This window comes from Somniosus microcephalus, chromosome 1, assembly GCF_052327205.1.
Source record: "Somniosus microcephalus isolate GS21.2 chromosome 1, FLI_Smic_1.0, whole genome shotgun sequence".
Lineage (NCBI taxonomy): Eukaryota > Metazoa > Chordata > Chondrichthyes > Squaliformes > Somniosidae > Somniosus > Somniosus microcephalus.
In genome coordinates this window covers 179087309-179113761 of record NC_140987.1, presented here as the reverse complement: position 1 = coordinate 179113761, position 26453 = coordinate 179087309, and the positions used below count along the sequence as shown (strand labels likewise).

The 26453-nt window shown below is 46.6% G+C and overlaps 1 long non-coding RNA gene and 1 pseudogene across 1 annotated transcript in view; both read left to right on the top strand.

Moving 5' to 3' along the window:
- Nucleotides 1–1091: 1091 nt before the first annotated feature.
- LOC147124485 (uncharacterized) lies at nucleotides 1092–25251 on the top strand (annotated as a pseudogene).
- Nucleotides 25252–25550: 299 nt separating this feature from the next.
- The window catches only part of LOC147124484 (uncharacterized), a 49850-nt gene continuing 48947 nt past the window's right edge, over nucleotides 25551–26453 (top strand). Inside the window, exon 1 of the long non-coding RNA XR_015078370.1 lies at nucleotides 25551–25624. This is a non-coding gene — a long non-coding RNA (uncharacterized LOC147124484). The remainder of the gene's footprint in view (nucleotides 25625–26453) is intronic.

Sequence of the window (26453 nt, the reverse complement as noted above, 5' to 3'; positions counted from 1 at the left end):
CCCCTAGTCCCATTTCCAACCAAATATTTATCCAGATCCTTGTCTCAATATCATTACCAAAGGTTTTAATTCTGATTCGGATCTTTGAGCACTTAGTTTGGGCACTGTTCATTTGTTTTATAAGTAGGTTTTATATTTGCTCAAGAATTAATATCATGGTAGTTTCTAAAGCAACATACTGCCACCTTCAGTCAGGATTTAAGCAAGACCATTATAGTTTACACCATCTGAAGGAAAAAAAATTGCAGGGCTACGGGGAAAGGCGGGGGGGAGGAGTGGGACTAGCTGAAGTACTCTTGCAGAGAGCGGCATGGGTTCGATGGGCCAAATGGCCTCCTTCTGTGCTGTAACCATTCTATGATTCTAATTTTTTTTCATATAAAGACCATCACCCATTATTTATATCATGTAATTGCTTATTAACCTGGTGGTCACACCAACTTGGGGATCCGCAGAAAGTTAACGTGTTGCAGGTTAGCCATTTTAAATGTTCTTTAAATTACATTCTTTGCGTCTTTCCATAATGTGTAACTTTCTCCTGAAGATTGTTCAGTTGCTGTCTGAGAAAGCGTGCAATTGGTTCATTTGAAGTAATTCTGATGAAAGGCTAGTGAAGAATAAGAGGAGAATTTACAATAAAATGAGAATGGTATTCTGAATCTGGGAAATTCACATTAGTTTTCTTTGCTAAAACATCCCAAAATTACGTTATTCTTTTGATTGCAGAAAGTAGGGCCTAGAAATTGGGTATAGCCCCGCTTGAGGCGTTAGAACTGGCGCTGCGCAAAGTTTATAGCCAGACGCAACTTATCGCCACCTGGCACGATATTGGGTTGCATCGCCCCCAAAGGTGATTGAGGCGCGACTTCAGACGTTGCACGGGACTCGTAAGGCGCAAAACTTCCGGCGCAACCCAATATCGGCGCGGACGGGCGCAGCGCAGGTGCTCTCAATGACCGAAAACCACGAGACTTCCAGGCGCCGGCCGGCTCTTAAAGGGGTGGGTCAGTCAGCCTCAGCTTCCACACTCAGTGCCTTGTAGGCCGCAGAATCGGCACAGGCCCTTCTCTGGCGCAAAAACCTTGGACCAGATGGAGAAGGTGAGACAGAGAGCAGAGCGCTTCAGCAATGAGGCTCTGGAGCAATTGGTGGCCGCAGTGGAGCGCCATCGAGATGTTCTGTACCCAGACAATGGCAGGAGGCCGAATCAAAAGGAATACCGCTGAGCTTGGAGGGATGTTTCTCAGAGGGTCAACTCCAGCAGCATGGTGACTATTACGTCCGTGAATGATTGAGACACGGACAGCAGGAGTTGAACAAAACAAGTCTTTACTGATGGAAGTCAATAGTGAAACTGAAACAACAGAGGCTCACTAGCGTCTTTTATACAGGGGTGGTCACTGCCGGTACTGCAGTCTGAGACCAGTTATTCTCTTAAAGGTACATACACAACAATTCCTCCCCTTTTAGATAAACAGTACATAACATTCATTTAACAACTAAATGATAACTAATTACAATCACAATTATGGTTGCTAGATACATTGGTTAAGTTTAAGCAATTATAAGTTCAGTCTTTGAGGAGGCTTCCTGATTCTGTCTGGATAACGCCTCTTTGGGGTATCAGGTTCTTCTGGCAATGTTGAGTCGGGATAAATGTCGTTGTTTGGCTCATCTGCTTCCAATATTACCGGTTCTACAGTAGCTGCAATTGGTACGTCGATTTCATTACCAGGTGTATCAGATCGTGGTGTGGAGTTGACGTTTTCCAGTGACTCTAGAATCTGGTCAGCATGGCGTCTTACAATGCTCTCTCCAACGTCCACGGTATACATGAGAGGTCCTTGCCATGTACAAATCGTTCCTGGCTGCCATTTCTCAGTGCGGTAGTCCCGGGCCAAAACTGGTTGACCTATCTTAAAACTCCTGGTCGGCCTTTCATTCATATTCTGAAACTGCCTGTTCTCCACATCTCATCGGACGTTTGGCTTAACCAAATCCAAGCGGCATCGTAGTCTTCGATTGAAGAACATCATGGCTGGAGTTTGGTTGGTAACCGCATGTGTCGCATTCCGGTAGGCAAACAAGAAGTTGTCCACCTTGTGTTGTAGGGGTATATCTTCATTACACATTACCTTGATAGCCTTCTTGAATGTTTGGACAAACCTCTCGGCCAATCCATTAGAGGCTGGATGATATGGGGCAGATGTGTAATGCTTAACACCATTGTTCTTTAAGAACCTCCGGAACTCTTCAGACACAAACTGTGGTCCATTGTCAGAGCAAATCTGTTCAGGCAGCCCATTCCTAGCGAATATGGTTCGTAAAACTGTGATAGTTTTTTCCGTGGTGGTTGAGGACATTTTTATTACCTCTGGCCACTTTGAATGTGCATCCACCGCAATTAAAAACATCGAGTCCATGAAGGGACCAGCAAAATCAATGTGCACCCTTTGCCATGGAGATGAGGGCCACTCCCATGGATGCAGAGGAGCTTGTGGTGGGGCGTTTTGGACCTTCTGGCATCCTGCACAGCTCTTGGTCATCTCTTCGATTTCTCTATCGATTCCCGGCCACCACACAAACGCTCTGGCTAAGTTCTTCATTTTTACCCCACCCAGATGACCCTCATGAAGCTCATTGAGCACTCTATCCGTCAACTTAGGTGGAATTACTACTCTGGATCCACACATTAAGGTTCCTCTGCACACTGACAGCTGTTCTCTTCTCGGCGAGAATGCTGGCAGCAGTGGTTCGCCATGTGCTGGCCATCCCTTCACCGTTAAATCATAGACCCGTGATAGTGTCGGGTCATTCCGTGTTTCCTTTTCTATGTTTGCATTCGTCACAGGGAGACATTCGACTATGGTCGAGTGGAATAACTCCATTGGATCCACTGCAAGGTCTTCTTCTTCCACCGTTGGCAACGGTAGGCGTGACAATCCATCAGCATTTCCATGCTGTTTAGTTCCTTTGTACTCGATGTCATATTGGTGTGCCCCTAGGAAAAGGGACCACCTCTGCAGCCGTTGTGCTGTCATTATCGGTACGCCCTTCTGAGGGTTGAAAATGGAGACAAGAGGTTGATGATCGGTTAGTAGAGTAAATTTTTGACCGTGCAGGTAGTGATTGAACTTCTTCACCCCCCACACTAGGCTGAGGGCCTCTCTGTCAATCTGGGCTTAGTTACGCTCGGCAGAAGTTAACGAGCGTGACGCAAAAGCTATCGGCCTCTCTAAACCATCAAGGAATTTATGTGACAGTACCGCCCCAATGCCGTAGGGAGACGCATCACACGCCAGTCTGATCGGCAGTGCTGGGTTGTAGTGAGCCAATACTTCCCTTGAAGTGATTAAGTCCTTACTCTTCTGAAAGGCCCGCTTACAATCATCGCTCCATTTCCATGCTACCCCCGTTCGTAGCAGGGCTTTCAGTGGGTGCAGAATTGTCGACAAATTCGGCAAAAACTTATGGTAGTAATTCACCAATCCGAGGAATGACCTCAGTTGCGACACATTTTCAGGCGCTGGGGCCTTAACAACCACTTCAATTTTGTCAGGGGACTTATGTAACCCCTCTTCATCAATCACGTGGCCACAATACGATATCTGTTTCTTAAAAAATTCGCACTTGGGGCGGTTGGCTCGCAGCCCATGTTCCCGTAGTCTAGTGAGCACCTGTTCTAGGTTGTTAAGCTGTTCACTGTCATCTTCACCTGTCACAAGGATGTCGTCCAAGTAACACTGAGTCCCCGGAATCCCTTGCAGGACTTGTTCCATCGCTCTTTGCCATATCGCCGGAGCCGATGCTACTCCGAATACCAATCGATGATACTGGTAAAGACCTTTGTGAGTGTTTATCATGCGATACTTCCTAGAGGACTCTTCAACCTCCATCTGCAAATATGCTTGTGCTAGGTCAATTTTTGTAAAACGCTTCCCTCCAGACAGTGAGGCGAAGATGTCTTCTATCCTTGGAAGAGGATATTGTACTGTGTGAAGGACTGGGTTCACCGTCACCTTGAAATCCCCACAGATGCAAATCTTCCTTGGCTCCCCGGACTTATTGCTTAACGTTATCTTCATGACAGGAATGATGGGTGTCGCCCACTTGCTCCAGTCGACCTTAGACAACACGCCTGCCTTCTCCAGATTCTCCAGCTCTGCCTCGACGGCTGGGCGAATTGCATATGGTACCGCTCTTGCTTTGAAAAACTTGGGAACTGCATTCTTTTCTATTTTTATCGAGGCGGTTACGCCTTTAAGCGTGCCCAGTTCTTGTTGAAATACCTCTTTGGCGTTAGCTAAGATTGTTGACAATCGTCCAGGAGTGACGTCTTCATCTTTTTTAGCGTCCACCGTCATTGCATGAATGGAGTGCCAATCTAAGTTTATCTTCCTGATCCATTCCCGTCCCAATAACGGTGGTCCACCATTTGGCAGTATGTAGAGATACAATTTCCGTATTTTCTTGCCGTTGTATTGGACAGGCACCCTTATTTTTCCTCTGGGGTATACTTTTTGCCCCGTATACATCGTCAAGACGATGGATGTCTCTCTCAAGGGTATGTGTGAAAATAGCCGCTCGTAGTCTCGTCGATTCATGACGGTTAGCGCTGATCCTGTATCCAGTTCCATTTTAACTTGGGACCCTGCTATCATGAGGGTGACCCAAATGGTTCGGTGATCCTCTTTTGCGATTACATTGTGAAGTTTGAGACAGCTTAGTCTCCTGTTCCCGGATTCACTATCGCTCATCTGGTCTTCGGAACTACTGTCCGTCATCTTTTGTACTTTCTTGTACGGTTCCTTAGTAGCCTTTTTGTTGTCGCTGGTCTTCTTCCCAGACCTGCAAACTTGTGCAATGTGTCCCATCTTCCCGCATTGCCTGCATATTTTGTCTTTGGACCAGCAGTCCTTCTGGTCATGGTTAGTTCTGCCGCAGCGATAACATTTTGCAAATCCCTGTGTCATTTCATGGGTGCCGGATTCCTGTGGTTTTTGTTGAATTTCTGCAGCTCCCCTGGCTGCTGCTTCATACGATACTGCCACGCTGAAAGCCTTTTCTAGCATCAGCTCTTTCTCTGAGAGTAACTTCTTCTGTGTTCCTTCACTCAGGAGTCCACAGACAAATTTGTCCCGTAGGGTATCTGCCAGTCCTGCTCCGAACTGGCAGTGCTTTGATAGCTTGCGTAGTTCCATAAGGTACTCAGCATTGCTCTCATCTTTATGCTGAGTTCTCCTGTGGAATTTAAATCTTTCTGCTATCAACAGCGGTGCAGGGTTTAGGTGTTCCTGTAGGACAGCAACAATTTTGTTAAAACTCTTCACCTTCGGTTTGGCTGGAGTAATCAGGTCCCTCAATAGGCCGTACGTTCTAGCACCCATTAAGTTTAGCAATATCGATGCCTTTTTCTCCTCCGCTATTTCGTTTGCCTCGAAATATACCTTGACTCTTTCCACATACGTGGTCCAGTCCTCTATTGTATTATCAAAAGCAGTGATACAGCCAGTCTTCGGCATCTTGCAAATCTAAAATGGTGCCTCCTGCGCTTTCCCTTCTTCCCCAATTTAACAAAATGGCGCCTCCCGCGCTTTGCCTTCTTCCCCGCTGATTAAGATGGCGCCTCCCGCGCTTTACCTTCTTCCCCGCTGTTGTTAGCGCTGCTTTCCGCAGATCCCGTTGCAAATTGCAGCTCCTCGCGGTTTCTTGCGCGTTTAATATTTCTTTTTTTTAATTATTTTCCCGTCGTGGAACAACCCTGTGGGACTCTTGCCTCCCTCTTCGCGGGTCTATACGCAGCCCGGCTTCGTAGCACCGGCCGCGCCCTGTGTGCCCCACCCTCTCTCTCTCTTCTTCCCGACAACGCTGCTCGGCCCCGTTGCCAACCACCCGCTCGAGTTCGCGACCGCCGCAGCCCAGGAAGGATCAGTGCACTACCTGCCACCAGCCCGATTAGCTGAAGCACCGTCGACAGGAACCAGGCCCCGCTTCCGACAGCTTCTCCAGCAATCCTCAACTCCGCAAACACAGGGGCGGATGCCCACGGTCGACGCCCGTTTCTACTGCCTCTTACTTTCTTTTCTTTCTGGCCTCGACCTCTGCTCACTTCGCTGCAGGAATGGATCCCAGGAGGTGGTGCAGACTGTAGGTAGGTTCGTATCTGCTCGTCGTCAGTATTACGTCCGTGAATGATTGCGACACGGACAGCAGGAGTTGAACAAAACAAGTCTTTACTGATGGAAGTCAATAGTGAAACTGAAACAACAGAGGCTCACTAGCGCCTTTTATACAGGGGTGGTCACTGCCGGTACTGCAGTCTGAGACCAGTTATTCTCTTAAAGGTACATACACAACAGTGACCAGGAGCCCTGTACAGTACAGGAAGAAATTCAACGACCTCACTCGGGTCGTGAGGGTGAGTGGTGTTTATTCAAACTTCTGAATCCCTCCATCTGCACCTGACTTTATGGCTACAGGGTGCACGATGCCCCTATGGCCATGTGCCAGCAAGCACCCATGGCCCTTTCTGGGCACACACATGCACATTTGACTTAGGGCATCATGTAAGGGCTCTTCCACCATGGGGGGCATGAGATGATCACTCAGGGCATCATGTAAGGGCTCTTCCACCATGGGGGGCATGAGATGATCACTCAGGGCATCATGTAACATAACTTCCCCTTCTTTCTCCTGCAGTCTGTTGATTGTTCCCTGCAGTCTTTGTCTGATTATTGAAGGACACAACATTAAGATACCCGGATCTAACATTGGCGACGAGGAAGATTCGAACCTACCTGCAACTCTGCATCACCTCCCAGGGATTCGCTCCTGGAGAACAGTGGAAGGAGGTCGAGTCTAGAAGCACGGGCATCGCAGGGGAGGCTGTCAAGAGCCAGGCTTGACTTTCCAGCCACGGTGGTCCAGTGAAACGGGCTGGCAACAGGTACTGCGCAGACCCTTCCCGGACAGTGGCGGCTAGAGCCGACCGAGCGGCACGGAAAAAGGCCGAGCAGCGTCGACGGGGGAGAGAGAGAGGGCAGAGCGCAAGGGGCGCAGCCAGAGTTTAAGGGCCGAGCAGCATCAACGAGAGAGAGCAGAGCGCAGCTGGTGTTCAGGACCGAGCGGCATCAACGGGGGAGAGAGGCGAGAGAGAGCAGAGCACAGCCGGTGTTCAAGGGCCGAGCAGCGTCAACGGATTCATTGAGGCACATCACCCCCCCCCCAGGGTCGAGGATCAGACCCACCCAAGATCGGAACCATTGGGGATCGGACCCCCAAGATCGGAACCCCCCGAGGTTGGGGATTGGATGCCCCCCATGCTCCCACTAGCAGCTGAGGGCTTCTTACCTGCAGCTGCGGCCTGCTCTGGAGCGCTCCCTGCTCAACTGGAAGCCAAGCCTGTCAATCAGGCTGACTTCCGGGCAGGGATCCTGTCAAACAAAATACACACACTGCGGCGTTCAAACTCCCCAGCATGCGGGGAAACCGAAACTCCATCCCCCCATTCGGAAAACCCGCCCCTGTCAACATTGGGGCCTTTGCTTTAGATATGTATTTTCTCTTATGTGATTTTTGTTCTTTTTATTTTTGCACTTTACATTTGTTAGTCAGGTTTTTAAAAGTTGTTACTTTTTCCATTTGAGTATGGTTCATGGTTTTCTTTTTGTTTTAGTAATTTTTTATCCTTTTTCATTCTTGGTATTTTAACCTTCATGTTTATATATTATTACATTGGGTGAAGGTTTCATTAATAGTGCAATTTCATAGTTACGACAATCTTAAGGCGAGAAATTTGGGTCCCCACGGGTGAGTATGCGCTGTGTACTCACCCATAAGGCCAATGGAGGTGCCAGTTTCATGCATGCACTGCGCCTGCGCTGGAAACCGGAACTTCCGTTCCCTTGAAGGAAGGGGTTCGGAGGACAAACGCATGCGCCGGAGAGGCAGCGCGTAGACCTGGAACTTCCGATTTTTTTTACAGGTTTCCCCGTGCGGGTAAGTCCCTAGCAGCTGTGCGTGAAAAAAGCAAGCGCAAGGCCTGCTTTTAACAAGGTAAGAGGTTAATTAAGTAAAATTAAAACATTTTTTCCACAGGTTTATCATTTTAAAATACTTTAAAGAAAGGTAAGTTTATTTTTAGCCTCATTAAAAACTTTAATAAATTTTTTCAAACATTTAATTTTTGTTTAAAATAGTTAAATTTATGTAATTTATAGTTCTTTTAAAAATGTGATTTAAAAAAAAAATGTATTTGAAGTTTTACTTAGGTTTTGGAGCCGATCTCTATTCATAGATTTGACAGGCCTCCCTGTCAAATCTATGAATGGAGATTCCCTGCTCCGATTGGTTCGCCATGGCCCACGTGATTCCAGGGATGCTGCGAACTAACTTCGCCGCTGGGATATGCGAGCACTGCACACCGGCAGCTGGAGGAGGCCCAGGATTGGAATTGCACAACGGCAGGCGCGCTATGTAAGTGCAGGTCGGGGGCTTGCGCCCAGCGGGAAGCCTCCGACCCAAATTTCTGGCCCATAGTTTTATTATCAACTCATAATTACAACAGCAGTATTGATCACAGTGGAGGGGTGTAAACGGTGTTTAAAGTAGGTAGATCTGTCTAGGTCTTAGGCACAGCACCTGTTTAAACATTAGTTGTAGACGCAGTACAGTACTTAAAAAAATAGCTTATTGAATGTTTAACAGGAACCAAATTGAGTATTTATAATATGCTGGGAAGCTTCCAGGCAGAACAGACATCTGGAGCGGAACAAACAAAAGAAGCATTACACAATTCACAATTCACAATTCAAATCGCTTTAGTGGCATGATAAGTTACATCTTATGTTGCCAAAGCATCAAAATACATTTATGGTTTAGCACATAAACGCAGTTCTATTCATACAGTGTATAAACAGGTATATCCCTGAGTGTATAAATATACATTCGCATTGTTTATATATATTCTTTTCTTAGTTTACTGGTTGTCCCTCTGTTCATGGCAAGCTGTAACATAGTGTGCCGCCAGTGTTACACAGCTTCTCTCCTCTCCCAGTAGGAATGGGAGTTTTTGGTTGTCATTCAGATTTCTGAAATCAGGGCATATTTGTGAGAATTTTTGGTAGAAATTCTCCCTGATGCCCTGATATTTTCCGCAGGCTGTGAGGAAGTGCATCTCTGTCTCCACTACTCCCTGACTGCAGTGAGAGCATATCCTGTCTTCTCTTGGCAGCCTGGTCTGCCTGTGTCTGCCTTTTTCGATCGCTAGGCTATGTTCGCTAAATCTGTACCTTGTCAAGGTTCTTCTCAGTTTGTTATCCTTTACCATGGTCAGGTACTCAGCTATGTTGTATTGTCTGTTTAGGGCCAAGTAGCAATTGAGTTTGCTTTGGGTTTTTGTTGTTTCTGCCCAATATGTCAGATATTTTTCCTTTTGCTTAGCAACGATTGTGTTGGGTCGAATTCTTTGTGTTACCCTGTCACTGTCCTGGGGCTAGTTATTGTTAGTATTGTTAGTAGTTACTTCACTGAGTCCCAGGACTAGTTGACTGAGGGTATTCTTCTTTATGGTCAGCTCTTGGCATTTCAGGGCGTCGTAGTGATAGCATTGGGGATTGCTCATTTGTAGGTGATTCCAAAATTTGGTGGCTCTTTTTTGGATAGTGATTATTAATGGATATTGGCCTAGTTCCGCCCTGCATGCATTGTTTACTGTTTTCCTTTGAGTCCGGAGGATACTTTTACAGAATTCTGCATGTATGATCTCAATTGGGTGTTTGTCCCATTTTGCAAATTCTTGTTGAGTTAGCGGTCCCCATACCTCACTGCCATAGAGTGCAATTGGTTCAATTACTGATTTGAAAATTTTGAGCCAAATGCTAATTGGGATTTCTATTTGGATTGATTTTTTGATGGCATAGAAAGCCCTTCTTGCTTTCTCTTTCAGTTCATTCACAGCCAGTTTGAAGTTTCCCGTAGAACTGATTTTTAAGCCCAAGTATGTGTAGTTAGTGGTTTGTTCAATTTTGGTTGTTCCTACTGTGAAATTTATTTTGGGTCCCTGATGTTTGGATCTTTGCTGGAACACAAGGACTTTGGTTTTTTGGGGATTTATTGTCAGGGCCCAAGTCTGGCAGTACGACTCCAGCAGGTCCAGGTTCTGCTGTAGCCCCTCTTTAGTTGGTGACAGCAGAACCAGGTCGTCTGCATAGAGGAGGAATTTAACCTTGGATTCATATAGGGTGAGGCCGGGTGCTGTAGATTGTTCAAGTAGTTTTGCCAATCCATTTATGTAAATATTAAAGAGTGTCGGTGAGATTGGCGAGCCCTGCGTCACCCCCCGCCCCTGTGGGAAGTATTTTGTTTGTTTGTCTCCAATTTTAACTGCACATTTGTTGTTTGTATACATTGATTTAATTACATCATATGTTTTCCCTCCTACCCCGCTTTCGATAAGTTTCAGGAATAAACCGTCATGCCAGATGGAGTCGAAAGCCTTCTGGAAATCTACAAAGCATGCGTAGATTTTGCTTTTGTTATGGTGAACGTGTTTGTCAATTAGGGTCTGTAGGGTGAAGATATGATCGGATGTTCTATAGTTTGGCAGGAATCCAATTTGGCTTTTACTCAAGACATTGTGCTCCTCAAGGAAGTTTATAAGTCTTTTGTTTATGATGCTACAGAATACCTTCCCCAGGTTACTGTTTACACAGATGCCTCGATAGTTGTTTGGGTCGATTTTGTCCCCACTTTTGTATATGGGCGTTATGAGTCCTTTGTTCCAGATATCAGGGAAATAACCGACACTCAAAACCAAGTTGAAGAGTTTTAGGATAGCCAGTTTCATTTTGTTGTCTGTGTATTTAATCATCTCGTTTAGTATGCCATCTGTCCCGCAGGCTTTTCCTGGTCGCAGGTCCTTGAGTTTTTCAAGAAGTTCTTTTTCTGTTATTATGGCGTCTAGCGGGTTTTGGTTATCTTTTATGGCCATTTCTAGCTTTTCCAGTTTTTTGCATATTTGGTGTTGCTCTGGTCTTAGTGTGTTTTTCTGGTATAATTTTTCAAAGTGGTTTACCCATGTGTCCCCATTTTGAATGGCCAAATCGTCGTGTTGTTTTTTGTGTAGTGTTTTCAAGTTTTCCCAGAAACAATTGGAATCAATGGATTCCTCCATGGAGCTGAGTGTATTCTTAATATATTGCTCTTTTTTGGTTCTGAGTGTGTTTCTGTATTGTGTTAGTGTCTGACAATAAGTAAGGCGTAGTTCCTCGTTTTCTGGATGTCTGTGTTTTTGGTTTGATATTTTTCTAAGTTTTTTCCTCATGTTATGGCAATCTCGGTCAAACCATTTTTCATAGTTTTTTGTTTTGGGTTTGTTCTTGCGAGCTTTCAAGTTTGCATTTGTTGCCAAATTATCAAAAATATTGTTTAGTTTACTAACTGCCCGGTTTATGCCTTCTTTATTGTGAGTGTATATGTTATCCAGAAAGGTGTCTAAGAGAGCTTGAGTTGATGCATTGCTAATTGTTTTCTGGTATTTTTCCGTGTCGTTTTTGGCCCATCTGTACGATTTTTTGGTGTTGTACAGTTTACTGGGTTGTGTTTCTATGTTGTTTGTTTCTGTCTTTTTGAGGAACATAGTAATTTGACTGTGATCTGACAGTGTTGTTTGTGGTTTGACTGTGAATGCTCTGAAAGAGGATGGGTCTAAGTCTGTAATCATATAGTCTACTGTGCTGCAGCCAAGAGGTGAGCAATAGGTCGATCTTCCTAGGAGGTCTCCTATGAACCTACCATTGACAATGTACAGACCCAGGTTTCGACAGAGCTGTAGTAGCTGTTTTCCGTTGGTATTTGACTGCTTGTCGCAGTTATGCCTGTATGGAAGGGAAGGGATGTCAAAGTGGTTATTCCCGAAAACGTAATTGTTTCCCTGATTATTGGTGAAGTCTGGTTCTTCGCCCGTTCTTGAATTGAGGTCCCCACAGATCAACACGTTCCCCTGGGCCTGGTATTGGATAATTTCCCCCTCTATGTTGGAGAAGGTGTCCTCTTTAAAGTACGGGGAATCGATTGGAGGGATATAAAGTGCGCAAATGTAAACATCTTGGGTGTTTGAGATAATCTCCCTCTCAAGTTTGAGCCACATATGGTTTTCACCCTTTTTTATAAATTTGATGTAATTCTTAAGTTCTGTTTTAAACCAGATCAGTATGCCTCCGGAGTCTCTGCCTTGGGTTACACTTGGTAATTTATTGGAGGGGACCACCAGCTCAGTGTACCCTTGGGGACAGCCAGTGTGTCCTTTTCCTTTATACCAAGTTTCCTGTAAAATGATAATATCTAGGTCTTTAGTTTCATCTATGAACTCTGGGGTCCTACTTTTCACTTCTCGCACTGAAGAGCGTAGACCTTGGATATTCCAGGTCGAAATATATAAGGATTTCATGTTAAGTTTGATCTTTTACTATGATAGGTTAAAGAGTGGTACGTGTTTGTCGTGTCTAAGTGTGGGGAAAAAAAAGATCACTTCAGTTGTCTATAAAAGTTAATACAATTTGGTTACAGTTCTTTCTATTAATTAGTCCTTGATCCATATGGCGGAAGTAGATGCTGCTGCACATCTGCTTATTGTCTCTTAATGGATTGTTTCTGTCTGAGGTATTGCGTACGTCCTGTGCATCTCTCCCTCTGTCTGGCTGGGAGCGGTCCTATTCCCCTGTGGGACACACTGTTCATTGAAAGCCTGCTGCTTTTACAGACTTCGTCAAATCAACAATTAATATTTTTTCAAATTACATAAATTTAAATTGGTTGATAAACTGACTATAAGTTTCCATTTGATCAAATGTTCTATTTTAATCACAATTGTCAAAACAAGCATTTTTTTTTAGATGTCAGAGGACCTGCAGGCTTACGCCCTTTGTGAACCACTGATGAGTGGCATTTATTGGGATCTGGCTTTGTTCCAGAGATTATAAATGAACAACTATGGGGTGGAGCCTCAAGCAACCATCCACATTTTGCACCATATCTGTAAAGGACTGATTGTGCCATCAAGGCCATTAAGAGGCAGACTTGATAGATATCTTAGGCCGCTGACCACCCTCTCCACCCTGAAAAAATAAAGTTGTTTCATCCTTTTTTTTTGTAGGTTCCATCTAAGGAATAGCTTGCTAAAAAAAAACTCCACTGCAACACAACCATGCCAGAGGAAGTTCATGCTATCGCCAAATAGTGGGAAGGAGATAGAGGAGCAAATTTGCAGGCAAATTTCAGAAAGATGCAAGAACTATAGAGTAGTGATAGTGGGGGACTTCAGTTATCCTAATTTAGACTGAAAAGAAGAAAGAAAGACTTGAATTTATATACTGCCTTTCATGATCTCAGAATGTCCCAAAGTACTTTACAGCCAATGAGGTACTTTTGAAGTGTAGTCATTGTTGTAATGTAGGAAATGTGGCAGCCAATTTGTGCACAGCAAGCTTCCACAAACAGTAATGTGATAATGACCAGATAATCTGTTTTAGTGATGTTGATTGAGGGATAAATATTGGCCAGGACATCGGGGATAACTCCCCTGCTCATCATCGAAATAGTGCCATGGGATCTTTTACATCCACTGAGAGAGCAGACTGGGAAACTAAGTGTGTTAAGGGCAAAGAGGGGGAGGAATTCATGGAATGTGTACAAGAGAGCTTTCTTGATCAGTATGTTTCCAGCCCAACGAGGAAGGAAGCAATGCTGGACCTGGTTCTGGGGAATGAAGTGGGGCAACTGGAGCATAGGAACAGGAGTAGGCCATTTAGCCCCTCGAACCTGTTCCACCATTCAATGAGATCATGGCTGAACTATGACCTAACATCCAGTGTTTCAGTGGGAGAGTATTTGGGAAACAGTGATCACAAGATCATTAGGTTTAGAGTAGCTATGGAAAAGGACAAGGAACATTCAAACATGAAAATACTCAACTGGAGGAGGGCTAATTTCAGTGAGTTGAAAGGGGATATGGCCCAGGTGGATTGGAATCAGAGATTGGCCGGAAAAACAGTAAATGAGCAATGGGAGGCTTTCAAAGAGGAGATAGTTTGGGTACAGACGAGACACATTCCCACAAGGAGGAAAAGAAGGGTGTCCAAACTAGAACTCCCTGGATGACTAAAGATTAAGGGCTAGAAATTCATTATAGCCCAGGAATGGGTGGTATCTTTAGAAAAGTTTGAGAATTAGCACCAGGCGCTAATGCTTTAGATTACATGCAAAATTCATTCTCACTGCTCAAAGAAATGATTGGGGCGCTAAATCAAGTCATAAAGGTCTAGCTCAGTGGTGTTTCACTCAAAGGGTGGACCAATATCGGGTGCAGTCTAATCTCAACTCATCATTGCCACAGGCTTTTCCCAGTTCTTAAAGGGGAGGTTCATTGATACTGCAGCACCTCATTCTCAGCATTGCTGGCTGTGCAGCTGCCTCGGCAAGGAGAAGCAGAACAAGGAGAAGGAGCCAGAGGACTGAAGTAGGTTTGCTCATGGCAGATCCACCTCAGTCGGGTGGTCAGGGTGATTGAATGCTTCAGCAAATGCTACATACCACCATCTGGACCACAGCTTCACACACTGCCCAAAGCACCACTCCCCCAGTGCTCACCCACCAACAATCTCTACCCACCAACACTCACACCCACATTTCATGCCTTGCATACAATGACAGCTATTCAACTATGGTAGGCACAAGGGTCATTAGTTATTAGAATGCATGTGATATGTGTGATATGTTTATGCATAAATTTATTAATGGTGTTTGCAATATTTTGTAGTCTCTCTCATTTCACCTTTGTGCCCAGGAGGATGCTGTGACATGGCATGACACAGGGATGGTATGATGGGCATGTGGTGAGCAAAAGGGATCTGGGGTTTAAGTCATCCTGGTGTGAGGCTGGAGGACTGTTTGGAGGAGGTGGTAGAGTTCTGTGACCACCACCTTGGTGATGCAGAGCTCTCTAATACACTGCTGCTCACTTAATTGAAGGTAGGAGAGGTGCTGTCGGAATACCCTCGGAGGATATGGCCTCTTGGTGAGAGCCCTGATGTCCCTTCTAATCCCTCTGCGCACATGTTCCCATATTTCTGGCTGCCTACATTCCCTCCGCCATAGATCCTGGAGGGCAAGATGGCATGCCAGTACAGCCCCCCATTAATGTTGCTAAGTGTAGCAGTTTGAATCTTTGAACAATAAATATAGGCACTTTGCACTTGCCAGAAGACTGCTGATAAAAAAGAACCTTGAAATTACTCATAGGAAGTGATCCATTGGGTGAATCTGACAAGAAACCACTGAAACTAACCTGCCCTGACAGCTGCTAGTGATGAATGCGGGTGCCTTTAAATAACGTCCCTGGAGCCAGCGTCCTGGAGCTGTGTGCCTCCTCTCCCTGTTGCTGTCTGGTCGAGGTGCAAAGATAAGTGGCAAAAATCAATTTTGCACATCAGGCACCTAGTGAGCGTTGCATACTCACTGACATCACAATCTGCCTGGTGTTGAAGTCCCCGGCGGTACCTCGTACCGGCAGCGCAACGGGTGGTCCGGATTTGCCGTGCGCCGTTGGATTTGCCTTACCCCAGCGCTACTGCATCAGCGCACCGTTACCGCCCTCTGCAGGTGCTAATGGGAGGCACTAACCAACTGAATTTTTCCCCCCGAGAGATTAAGATGAAACACAAAAAGAGGCTTATGATAAATGTTAGGCTCATAATACAGCAGAGAAGCAAGTTGAGTACAGAAAGTACAGAGGAGAACTGAAAAAAGAAATAAGAGGGGCAAAGGGTGGCTGAGAATAGTTTAGCTGGTAACATAAAAGGGAACTCAAAAGTCTTTAAAAAACATATAAATAGTAAAATGTTGGTCAAAGGAAGGGTGAGGAGGATAGTAACAGACTTCAGGAGGACATAGACAGACTAGTGAAATGGGCAGACACATGGCAGATGCAATTTAACACAGAATTGTGAACTGATGCATTTTAGTAGGAAGAATGAAGCGAGGCAATATAAACTAAATGGTACCATTTTAAAAGGGATACTTTAACAGAGAGACCTGAGTGTGTCCGTACACAAATCTTTGAAGGTAGCAGGACAAGTTGAGAAGGCTGTTAAAAAAGCATACGGGATCCTTGACATTATAAGCAGAGACTTAGGCCGAGAAATTGGATAAGGCCCGAAAACGGCCGCAGGCATCGTGCAACGCTCTTTGCCTGCGCCCGTTCAAAGTGGTGCAGGCAGCACGCAAAATTCGTGCTGTTTGCTCGTTATAATGATTGCAGCGCTGATCTTAGTGCTAAACGCATTGCTGGTTGGATTAGTGCTGAACGGGAGGCCAATATCGGGTGCTGTCTACTGGCCAATAAAGTTTGGCCGAGGCTCTCTGCACTACTTAAAGGGGAGGAGCTTTGTTGCAAAAGCAACCAGCCAAGAGAAAGGGCAAGGAGATTTTCGGATGTGGCTTGGAGGCCTTGGTCCTGAGGGAACAAAGAGGCCATCAGGTCCTCTACCCACAGGGAGGCAGGAGGCCTTCAAGGCTGAGCACCAGAAGGCTGTGTGAGGAGATCACTCAAGCTGACACTGTGACAAATGTTGTCCCCAGGACCTGGATCCAGTGCTGCAAAAAGTTTAATGACCTCACACGAGTGGTCAAGGTGAGTGAATGCATCATCAAATGCCATATCCCACCATCTGCACCACAAGCCTCACACACTGCTCAATGCACCACACCCACATCACTAACCTACCAACAATCTCTAGCAATCACCACTCATTCCTCACAATCATAGCTTCACTTCACCCTCACACACTTACCACTGCTGCAAGACTCACACCCACATATCACACCTTGCACACACTGCCAGCTATTCAGCCATGACACATCAACCAAACACATTGCACCACATTCACTGACACATTTCCCTTTCAGGCAAAGGTGGCACACAACCGCCGGGAGCACCGGCAGATGGGTGGAGGGGAAGCCAGACTTCAGAAACTGATGGAGCTGCAGGAAGCAGTTCTCAATATAATTGATGGGGCAGTCACAGAGTCTGTGACGAGTGGGGAAGCTGAAAGCATTGCTGATGATGATGGTATGCTCATACCTAATTCTTCTCATATCCCACTTCTCCCTCATCCCACAATCTCTTCTCACTTACAAGCTGCTGATTGTGTATGCATGGGTATCTTGCTTCCCCCCGCACCCCCCCCCCGCCCTTCAACACAACCCAACCCTTGTGCCTTTCTCCTTTCAGATACCCAAGAACTCCAAAATAACAACAGAAAATGCTGGAAAAACTCAGCAGGTCAGGCAACATCCATGGACAGAAATTTGAGTTGACGTTTCGGGTCGACCCCTTCTTCAAAACTGGAAAGAAAAGAAAGAAAACTCCAACCTGACCAGCCAGTCCCCAAAATGATTGAGAAGGACGGTGATGGAGAAGACACACTGGCACTGCATCTGACACTCGCAGACACCTGCTCAGAAAATGGCACTGCGCTTCATTTAAAGGGTAGTATAGAGGTGGGATCTGCATGTGGTGAGTCACCGGGCATGAGTGGGCTGCAGCCAGGCCAGGGGGAAAGGGTAGCTCAGGTGCCAGCTCCCTGGAGGGCGAGTTCACGAACAGGTTCTGCTGCACAGGACTCAGATGATGACCTCGATGGGGCGGCCATCAGAAGAAGGGTGATGGGCATGCACACAGAAATGCTTGGTGCAATGGCAAGCCTGCCAGAGAACCTCTTGTCAGTGTTAAGGAGCATGGAGGAGTCCGGCTCCAATATTGCACGGGGCTTTGTGCAGAGCTTGGAGCCCGTGATTTCCTTGAGAGACCTAGTAGACACAGCCATGATGCTGTGTGTGATGGATGATGTCGCAGCTTCCATTGCAGCACAGGCGGAAGTGACCCAATGTCTCAGTGCTGCAGTGGAAGCTCAGACTGCTGCCACTGTGGCTGGGTTTATGAGTGTGGAAAGGGGCTTATAGGGTCTCACAGCACTCCAGCAATCCCCGAACAGACGGCTAGGAACGCTGAAATGCTGCCCCGGGGGATTGGCAGTGGCTCCATGGAGCAAGAACCTGCTATCCTCTCTCAGGAAGACAGCATTCGTACTCCCACCACTGTCATTCCGCCAGTGCCCTTGCTGCTGCTCGTCATCCACCCAGCCCAGACTGCTGCTGCCCATGCCACGGTGGTGCAGTCTACAGCTGGGCTTTCTAGGCCAAGAGCTGCTCGAGGTTGTCCTGCAAGGCCATCTGCATTGTGCCCCACTGAAAGTCAGCAGCCTCCCACCAGCCATGCTACAGCCACTGAGGAAGCACTTTGTAGGAGTACTAGAGTAGGAAAAGGTCCACAAAAGATAGACACTAAGGGAATGCACAAGGGTGATTACCTAACATTGTTGCTTTGATTTGCGTTGGATAAATTTTTAAATTATGTTTGGAATGTTTGTTTTGTGGTGGCTCTCATTTCCGCTTCACTCCCAGTAAGACAATGATGTTCCATGACAGAGGGATTGTAAGATATGGAAGTGGTGAGTGTAGGGTTCTCAAAATTCCCACATTCCCCAAAAGTTATGGATAAAGGGACCCAGTATGGACAAGTTATTAAAAAAGGGTATCCAAAATGGCTTCTGTAACCTCGTGACCAAAAACGTACAGGATTTTAAAAGCAAGGCCCTGCAAAAGGCAGGCACTTTCAAAACCTGAAACGAAACCTAACATGCATGAATCTGTGAAAGACTTTGTAAAGCCAGACAGCTAGGTAAACACAGATTATGCATTCTTCATCTTGGAACAGATCAAGTCAGAATGGGCCTAATCTTGAGGCCATTAAGTTTCTGCATACATAATCGGTAACAGCTCACAGTAGCCATCAAGCCAGGAAAAGGACAATTAAATTTCATAAATAACGAACAGCCAGGATATCGGAGCCATTAAACCAGGAGACAACCGCCCCAAAAGCCGTTAAAGTGGATGACCATAATCACTTTGGACGAGCCCGCCAAAAGTTAGACAAAGGACTGACCTGATTTGGCGCGCAGATAAGGGATGAAGAACCGGGTATAATTGTAGGCCCACCGGTAGCCAAGGTCTCTTGCTCTGGCCGCTTGCTCTTCGCGCTTGCCCTTGCCTCGTCGCAGGCTCTCTTCTCCCTCCCCGCGCCGCTCAACACCAAGGACGCCCATTACTACACCGAGGGCCGAACGCGGGAGGAGAACGAGACCCAATTCAAAGACGCACAGGACATACGGGGCCATGAACGGGCAGACGAGATGAGAAAAACGGTAAAACCGGTAAAGGCAGAGAAGGGCAGCGGAAAGACGCGTTGAGGGACAAACGGCCTAGTTATAAGCTGGCGTTTGATGAATAAGTTGGCGTTCAAAGCATGGGTAGTAAAAGCATATTGACAATATAAACTGCCAACCGAGCCCCAACCGTAATAAAACCGTTGGCGACCAATCCACCAGAAGGAGAAGAAGACCCATTGCGACAAAGTACTCAACGAAGATGTTAACGGAGGAAAAGGAGGGTGCTTCGCACAAACAACTCCATCGCCGCGCCCTGTGACCACGTGACGACACACCCCAAAGGACAGCAAGAGTGGACCCCAAAACCCACGACCAGTTAAATCAACAGGTTTTGAAAGTGGTGAGCATGAATCCCTGGCCCCTCATAGCTTAATCTAGTTAGGTATTGGGGATGGGATAAGGATAAGGGGATTTTTAATGTGTTTGTTCCCTCGATGTGCCGTGTGTTCCCCATTCCCAAATAAGTGTATTGTTTTCATATGCCTGTTGTAGGATTCACAAAATTTCTACATTTCCCCAAAGGTTATTATTAATAAAAGGGACCCTGCGTAGACATTTAAAAAAAAAAGAGGTACCCAAGATGGCGTCCGCGCCTCGTGGCCAAAAGCCTGTAAGATTTTAAAAAGCTTGGACTCTGCGGCACAAGCAGCTTGTGGAGAAATCAAAACCAAAGCTGCAGTTTCTGTGAAGAGAGGCCTTTGTATTTTGAAAAGCAGACAGGACTTTAATATGTATTAGGCCAGATCGGAGACAGATCAAAACCCAGTTAGGCCTATACTTAAGGCCATCAAGCAGTTTGCATAAATAATCGGGAACAGCTTAGGGAAGCCATCGAGGCTGGACAGGCCCATTAAGATGTATTAATAACAAAACAACTCGATAATCAGGCCAGTAGATACGATTACCGGCCATCTAAAAACAATTAGTTTAGATTGCTACCATAATTTAAACTAGCCCACCAAGATTGGGACAAAGAACTAACTTGATTTGGCGCGCAGATAAGGGCCATCCGAAGGAGTATAACTGAAGGCCCCGGGTAGCAATCTCTCTCTTCTTCTTCTTGCTCCTCGCCCTCGTGGCTGCTGCTCTTCCCCCGTCCCACACTTACCCCCTGGCCACTGCCCGTGCCTTTCCCCATTCCACCAGGAACACCCGGCATTGCACCAGACGGACACGGACAAACCAGGCCAGGCGAGGCGGGACGCGACGAGGCGAGGAGGCAAGATGAATTGGGAAGACGGATGGGAAGACGATTGAAGAAAAGCTTCGAATAATCGGGCCTTCAATCCAGTCGACCTGTGACTATCTTCATGCGAATTCCAACTGCCGACCGAGGAAGAGGAACCATCATCCCTGCGAGGTAAAGCACCCAAGCAGAGACTTTAACTTTGGGGTACTCGTACCTGGACAACTCCCTTGCAGCACCCAGAGACCACGTGATGACGGCAGGCTCCAGAGAGCACAAAGAGCGAACCCCAAACCCCAGCGCTGTTTTGAATTCAGCAGATCTTTGATTGGTGAGCATGAATTCTGGCCCCTTATAGCTTAATCTAGTTAGGTATAGGGGGTGGGATAAGGATAAGGGGATTGTTAAGATAGTTGTTTTCCCTCGATGTGCCGTGTGTTCCCCATTCCCTGTATAAGTATAGTTTTTTGTATTTGCCTGTAATTTTATACTAGTAACTTCTCATAAGATTGTGTTAATTTCTATTTCAATAAAATCTTGGTTTTCTTACATCCAAACCACCTGTCTACTCGAGTCTTTTCTGTATCGCCGCCTGTACCTAAGTCCGGTGTCTAGAACCCAGGGGTGTGGGAGCGATTCGAACCGCTTAGACAGTCAGGGGCAGAGCTGACTGGGCGCACGCGCCAACCCCACCACCACCCCCTACACTGTAATTATCCTAGTAATTCTCAGTATTGTGATTTTGTTTTGCCTTTAATAAAAATTACGGTTTCCTTGCACCGAACCAGTTGTCTACTCGTTTTTCTGTATCGCCGCCTGTACCTAAGTCCGGTGTCTAGAACCCAGGGGTGTGGGAGCGATTCGAACCGCTCAGACAGTCAGGGGCAGAGCTGACTGGGCACACGTCACCCCCTACATGAGCAATGGGGATCTGTGGTTTCATTCATTGGAACTGGAGTCTGATGAGGCGCTCATGTTCAGCCTGTCCGGAACGAGGTTCTGCTGCCTGTCTCCTCCCTTTCTCCTCCTCCTCCTCTTCCTCTTCCTGCTCCTCCTTCTCCCGAGATGGTCCTGAAACCTGTGGTGGCAAGGGCTGCACCTTCATGATGGCCAAGTTGTGGAGCATGCAGCAGATCACCACAAAGTGGGACACCCACTCCGGCATGTACTGGAGGGCTCCTTCCGAGCAGTCAAGGCAGCAGAACGGTTGCTTTAGCACCCCGATGGTCTGCTCGATGACATTCCTCATGGTAGCATGGCTGTCATTATATGAGTGCTGGCCATGAGTGATGGGGTTGCAGAGGGGAGTCATCAGCCAGGACTGGTGCAGGATGAAGGCATCATGACTGCTGCCAGGATACTGGGCATTCACCATCATGATGCACTGGGCATGGTCGCACAACAACTGCACATTAAGTGAGTGGTAGCTTTTACGGTTACGGAACATCTCTGGATTGATATACGGCACCCGCAAAGCCACGTGTGAGCAGTCGATGGCGGTACCATTGCTCTTGTCAATAATAAAATCTTATCCCATTTACAGCATTGTTAAACTCTCTAGTGATGCTGCAATTTACTGTACACTCATACACAGTTCATGACAGGGCAGGAGTCCCATATCCTGCCACTGGGAAAAAGGATAGTGAAATTAACATTAATGCACCATATTCAAATGCATTCAGTTTCATTTTATACTCCCCCTTGTTTCAGAATACCCCTTATTTCAAATAATCCCCCTTATTTCACAGTATCTCGTTTCACAATAATCCCTTGGGACGTTTTACTACATTAAACGATAGATAGGCAGAAAGGAAAAGGAGATGGGGTAGCATTGCTGGTTAAAGAGGGGATTAACACAACTGAAAGGAAGGATATTAGCTCTGATGATGTGGAATCTGTATGGGTAGAACTGAGAAATACCAAGGGGCAGAAAACGTTAGTGGGAGTGGTATATAGACCTCCAAACAGTAATGCGGAGGTCAGGGATGGCATTAAACGGGAAATTAGAGAAGCGTGCAATAAGGGCACAGCAGTTATCATGGGTGACTTTAATCTACATATAGATTGGGCTAACCAAATTAGTAACAATACTGTGGAGGAGGAATTCCTGGAGTGTATACGGGATGGTTTCCTGGACCAATATGTTGAGGAACCAACTACAGATCAGGCCATCTTAGACTGGGTATTATGTAATGAGAAAGGATTAATTAGCAATCTTGTTGTGCGAGGCCCCTTGGGATGGAGCAATCATAATATGATAGAATTCTTCATTAAGATGGAGAGTGAAATAGTTGACTCAGAGACTAGGGTCCTGAATTTAAATAAAGGAGACTACGATGGTATGAGGTGCGAGTTGGGTAGGATTGATTGGGGAATGTCACTCAAAGGGTTGACGGTGGATGGGCAATGGCAAACATTCAAAGATCGCATGGATGAACGACAGAATTTGTTCATCCCAGTTTGGCATAAAAATAAAACAAATAAGGTGACTCAACCGTGGCTAACAAGGGAAATTAGGGATAGCATAAGATCCAAGGAAAGGACATATAAATTGGCCAGAAAAAGCAGTAAACCTGAGGATTGGGAGCAGTTTAGGATCCAACAAAGGAGGACAAAGGGATTAATTAAGAGGGGGGAAATAGAGTATGAGAGTAAGCTTTCAGGGAACATAAAAACTGACTGTCAAAGCTTTTATAGATTTGTGAAGAGAAAAAGATTGGTGAAGTCAAGCGTAGGTCCCTTGCAGTCAGAATCAGGGGAATTTATAATGGGGAACAAAGAAATGGCAAACCAATTAAATACATACTTTGGTTCTATCTTCACAAAGGAGGACACAAATAACCTCCCAAAGATGTCGGGGAACATAGGGTCTAATGAAAGGGAGGAACTGATAGAAATCAGTATTTGTAGGGAAATGGTGTTAGGGAAATTGATGGGATTGAGGGCCGATAAATCCCCAGGGCCTGATAATCTACATCCTAGGGTACTTAAGGAAGTGGCCCTAGAAATAGTAGATGCATTGCTGGTCATCTTCCAAAATTTGATAGACTCTGGAACAGTACCCATGGATTGGTGGGTAGCTAATTTTACCCCACTGTTCAAAAAGGGTGGTAGAGAGAAAACAGGGAATTACAAACCAGTAAGCCTAACATCGGTAGTGGGGAAAATGCTAGAGTCCATTATAAAGGATGTAATAGCAGAACACTTGGAAAAAAGTGACCGTATTGGACAAAGTCAACATGGCTTTACAAAAGGTAAATCATGCTTGACTAATCTACTGGAATTTTTTGAGGATGTAACTGGTAAAATAGATAAGGGAGAATCAGTGGATGTGGTGTATTTGGATTTTCAAAAGGCTTTCGATAAGGTCCCACATAAGAGATTAGCGTGTAAAATTAAGGCACATGGGATTGGGGGCAAGGTATTGCCTTGGATAGAGAACTGGTTGGCAGACAGAAAACAAAGAGTTGGAATAAATGGCTCTTTTTCCGAGTGGCAGGCAGTGACTAGTGGGGTACTGCAGGGATCGGTCCTTGGACCCCAGCTATTCACAATATATATTAATCATCTAGGCGAGGGAACTAGATGTAATATCTCCAAGTTTGCAGACGACACAAAGCTGGGTGGGCGTGTGTGCTGTGAGGAGGGTGCCGAGAAACTCCAGTATGATTTGGACAGGTTGGGTGATTGAGCAGAAGCATGGCAGATGCAATATAACGTGGATAAATGCGAGGTTATCCACTTTGGTGTCAAAAGCAGGAAGGCAGATTATTATCTAAATGGCAATAGATTGGGAGAAGGGGAAGTGCAACGAGACCTGGGTGTCCTTGTGCACCAGTCGCTGAAAGTAAGCATGCAGGTGCAGCAGGCAGTTAAGAAGGCAAATGGTATGTTGGCCTTCGTAGCGAGGGGGTTGATCTTGCTGCAGTTGTACAGGGCCTTGGTGAGGCCACATCTTGAGTATTGTGTGCAGTTTTGGTCGCCTTATCTGAGGAAGGATGTTCTTGCCATGGAAGGAATGCAGCGAAGATTCACCAGGCTGATACCTGGGATGGCAGGAATGACGTATGAGGAGAGATTGGGTCGATTGGGCTTGTACTCGCTGGACTTTAGAAGAATGAGAGGGGATCTCATCGAAACTTATAAAATTCTAACAGGACTAGACAGACTAGATGCTGGAAGGATGTTCCCGATGGTCGGGGAGTCCAGAACCAGGGGTCACAGTCTAAGGATAAGGGGTAAGCCATTTAGGACAGAGATGAGGAGGAATTTCTTCGCCCAGAGTGGTGAACCTGTGGAATTCTCTGCCAAAGAAGGCAGTAGAGGCCAATTCATTAAATATATTCAAGGAGTTGGATATATTTCTTAAGGCTAAAGGAATCAAGGGATATGGGGAGAAGGCAGGAACAGGGTACTGAATTTGGATGATCAGCCATGATCTCATTGAATGGCGGAGCAGGCTCGAGGGGCCGAATGGCCTACTCCTATCTTCTATGTTTCTATGTAAAGGTGCTATATAAATACAAGTTGTTGTTATTGTGTCAGAATAACCTTTGTGTCAGAATACCCCTTGCATCAGAAAATATCCCCCCTTGTGTAATACCACCTTATGTCAGAATACCCCTTTTTTCAGATCTGCTTCTGCCAATATAAGCCCTTGTTTCAGAATACCCCCTTGTAAAGCGCTTTGAGACGTCCGGTGGTCGTGAAAGGAGCTGTTAAACTATTTGTCCAGTAATTGTTTTTAAAATAATCAAAAACGGAAATTATATGGTTTTGTCCCACATGATTATTTCATCTTTGATCATGTGACAAGCTACGACAGCTTTCTTGTGTCAGAATACCCAGAGTGCTGCACCAAGAGAGATTCAATCCCAGGAACTCCCCGCGCTCCCTGGTTGATGACATGGTGGGCTAGCACCGCCCCCCCCGCCCCACGCGTCACTCGCCGCCCCGCCCATCGCGTCATTCGCCCCTCGCATCACTCCCCGCCCCGCCCCCCGCGTCACTCGCCTCCCTACCCCCGCCCCCTTGCAGTTGGGCTGTTTGGTATCGGGAGAGGGAGCGAGTGGAGGCGGAGGCGGTGAGAGTGATGGTGAGCACAAAATCCAGGCCGGATGAAACACTGACTGTAATTTTCTTGAACAGTGGTCCGGAGGTGGGTGGATGAGTGCGAGTGCGAGGAGTGCTCGGTCGGGGAGAAGTAGCTCGGCGGCTCCGCGTTTATTTATTTTAAAGATTGCAATTTCCTGGGAGAAACCGGCAGGCAGGGTGGAGATTAAAACTTCATCAGAAACAACTTGTGAGAGAGGAGGAGAGGAGAGGAGGAGGAGAGAGGAGGAGGAGGGGAGAGGAGGAGGAGGGAGAGAGGAGAAGGAGGGAGGAGGAAGGAGGAGGAGGAGAGGAGGAGAGGAGGGAGGAGGAGAGGAGAGAGGGAGGGGAGGGGAGAAGAGGAAGAGGAGGGAGGAAGAGGGGGAGGAGGGAGGAAGAGGAGGAGGAGGGAGGAGGAGGGGAGAGAGGAGGAGGAGGAGGAGGGGAGAAGAGGAGGGAGGAGCAGGAGGGGGGGAGAAGAGGAGGGAGGAGGGAGGAGGAGGAGGGGGGAGAAGAGGAGGGAGGAGGGGAGAAGAGGAGGAGGAGGGAGGAGGAGGGGAGAAGAGGAGGAGGGAGGAGGAGGGGAGAAGAGGAGGGAGGAGCAGGAGGGGGGAGAAGAGGAGGGAGGAGGGAGGAGGAGGAGGGGGGAGAAGAGGAGGGAGGAGGGGAGAAGAGGAGGGAGGAGGGGAGAAGAGGAGGGAGGGGAGGAGGGAGGGAGGGGAGGAGGGAGGGAGGAAGAGGAGGAGGGGGGAGAAGAGGAGGAAGGGGGGAGAAGAGGAGGGAGGAGGAAGGGGGGAGAAGAGGAGGGAGGAGGAGGGGGGAGAAGAGGAGGG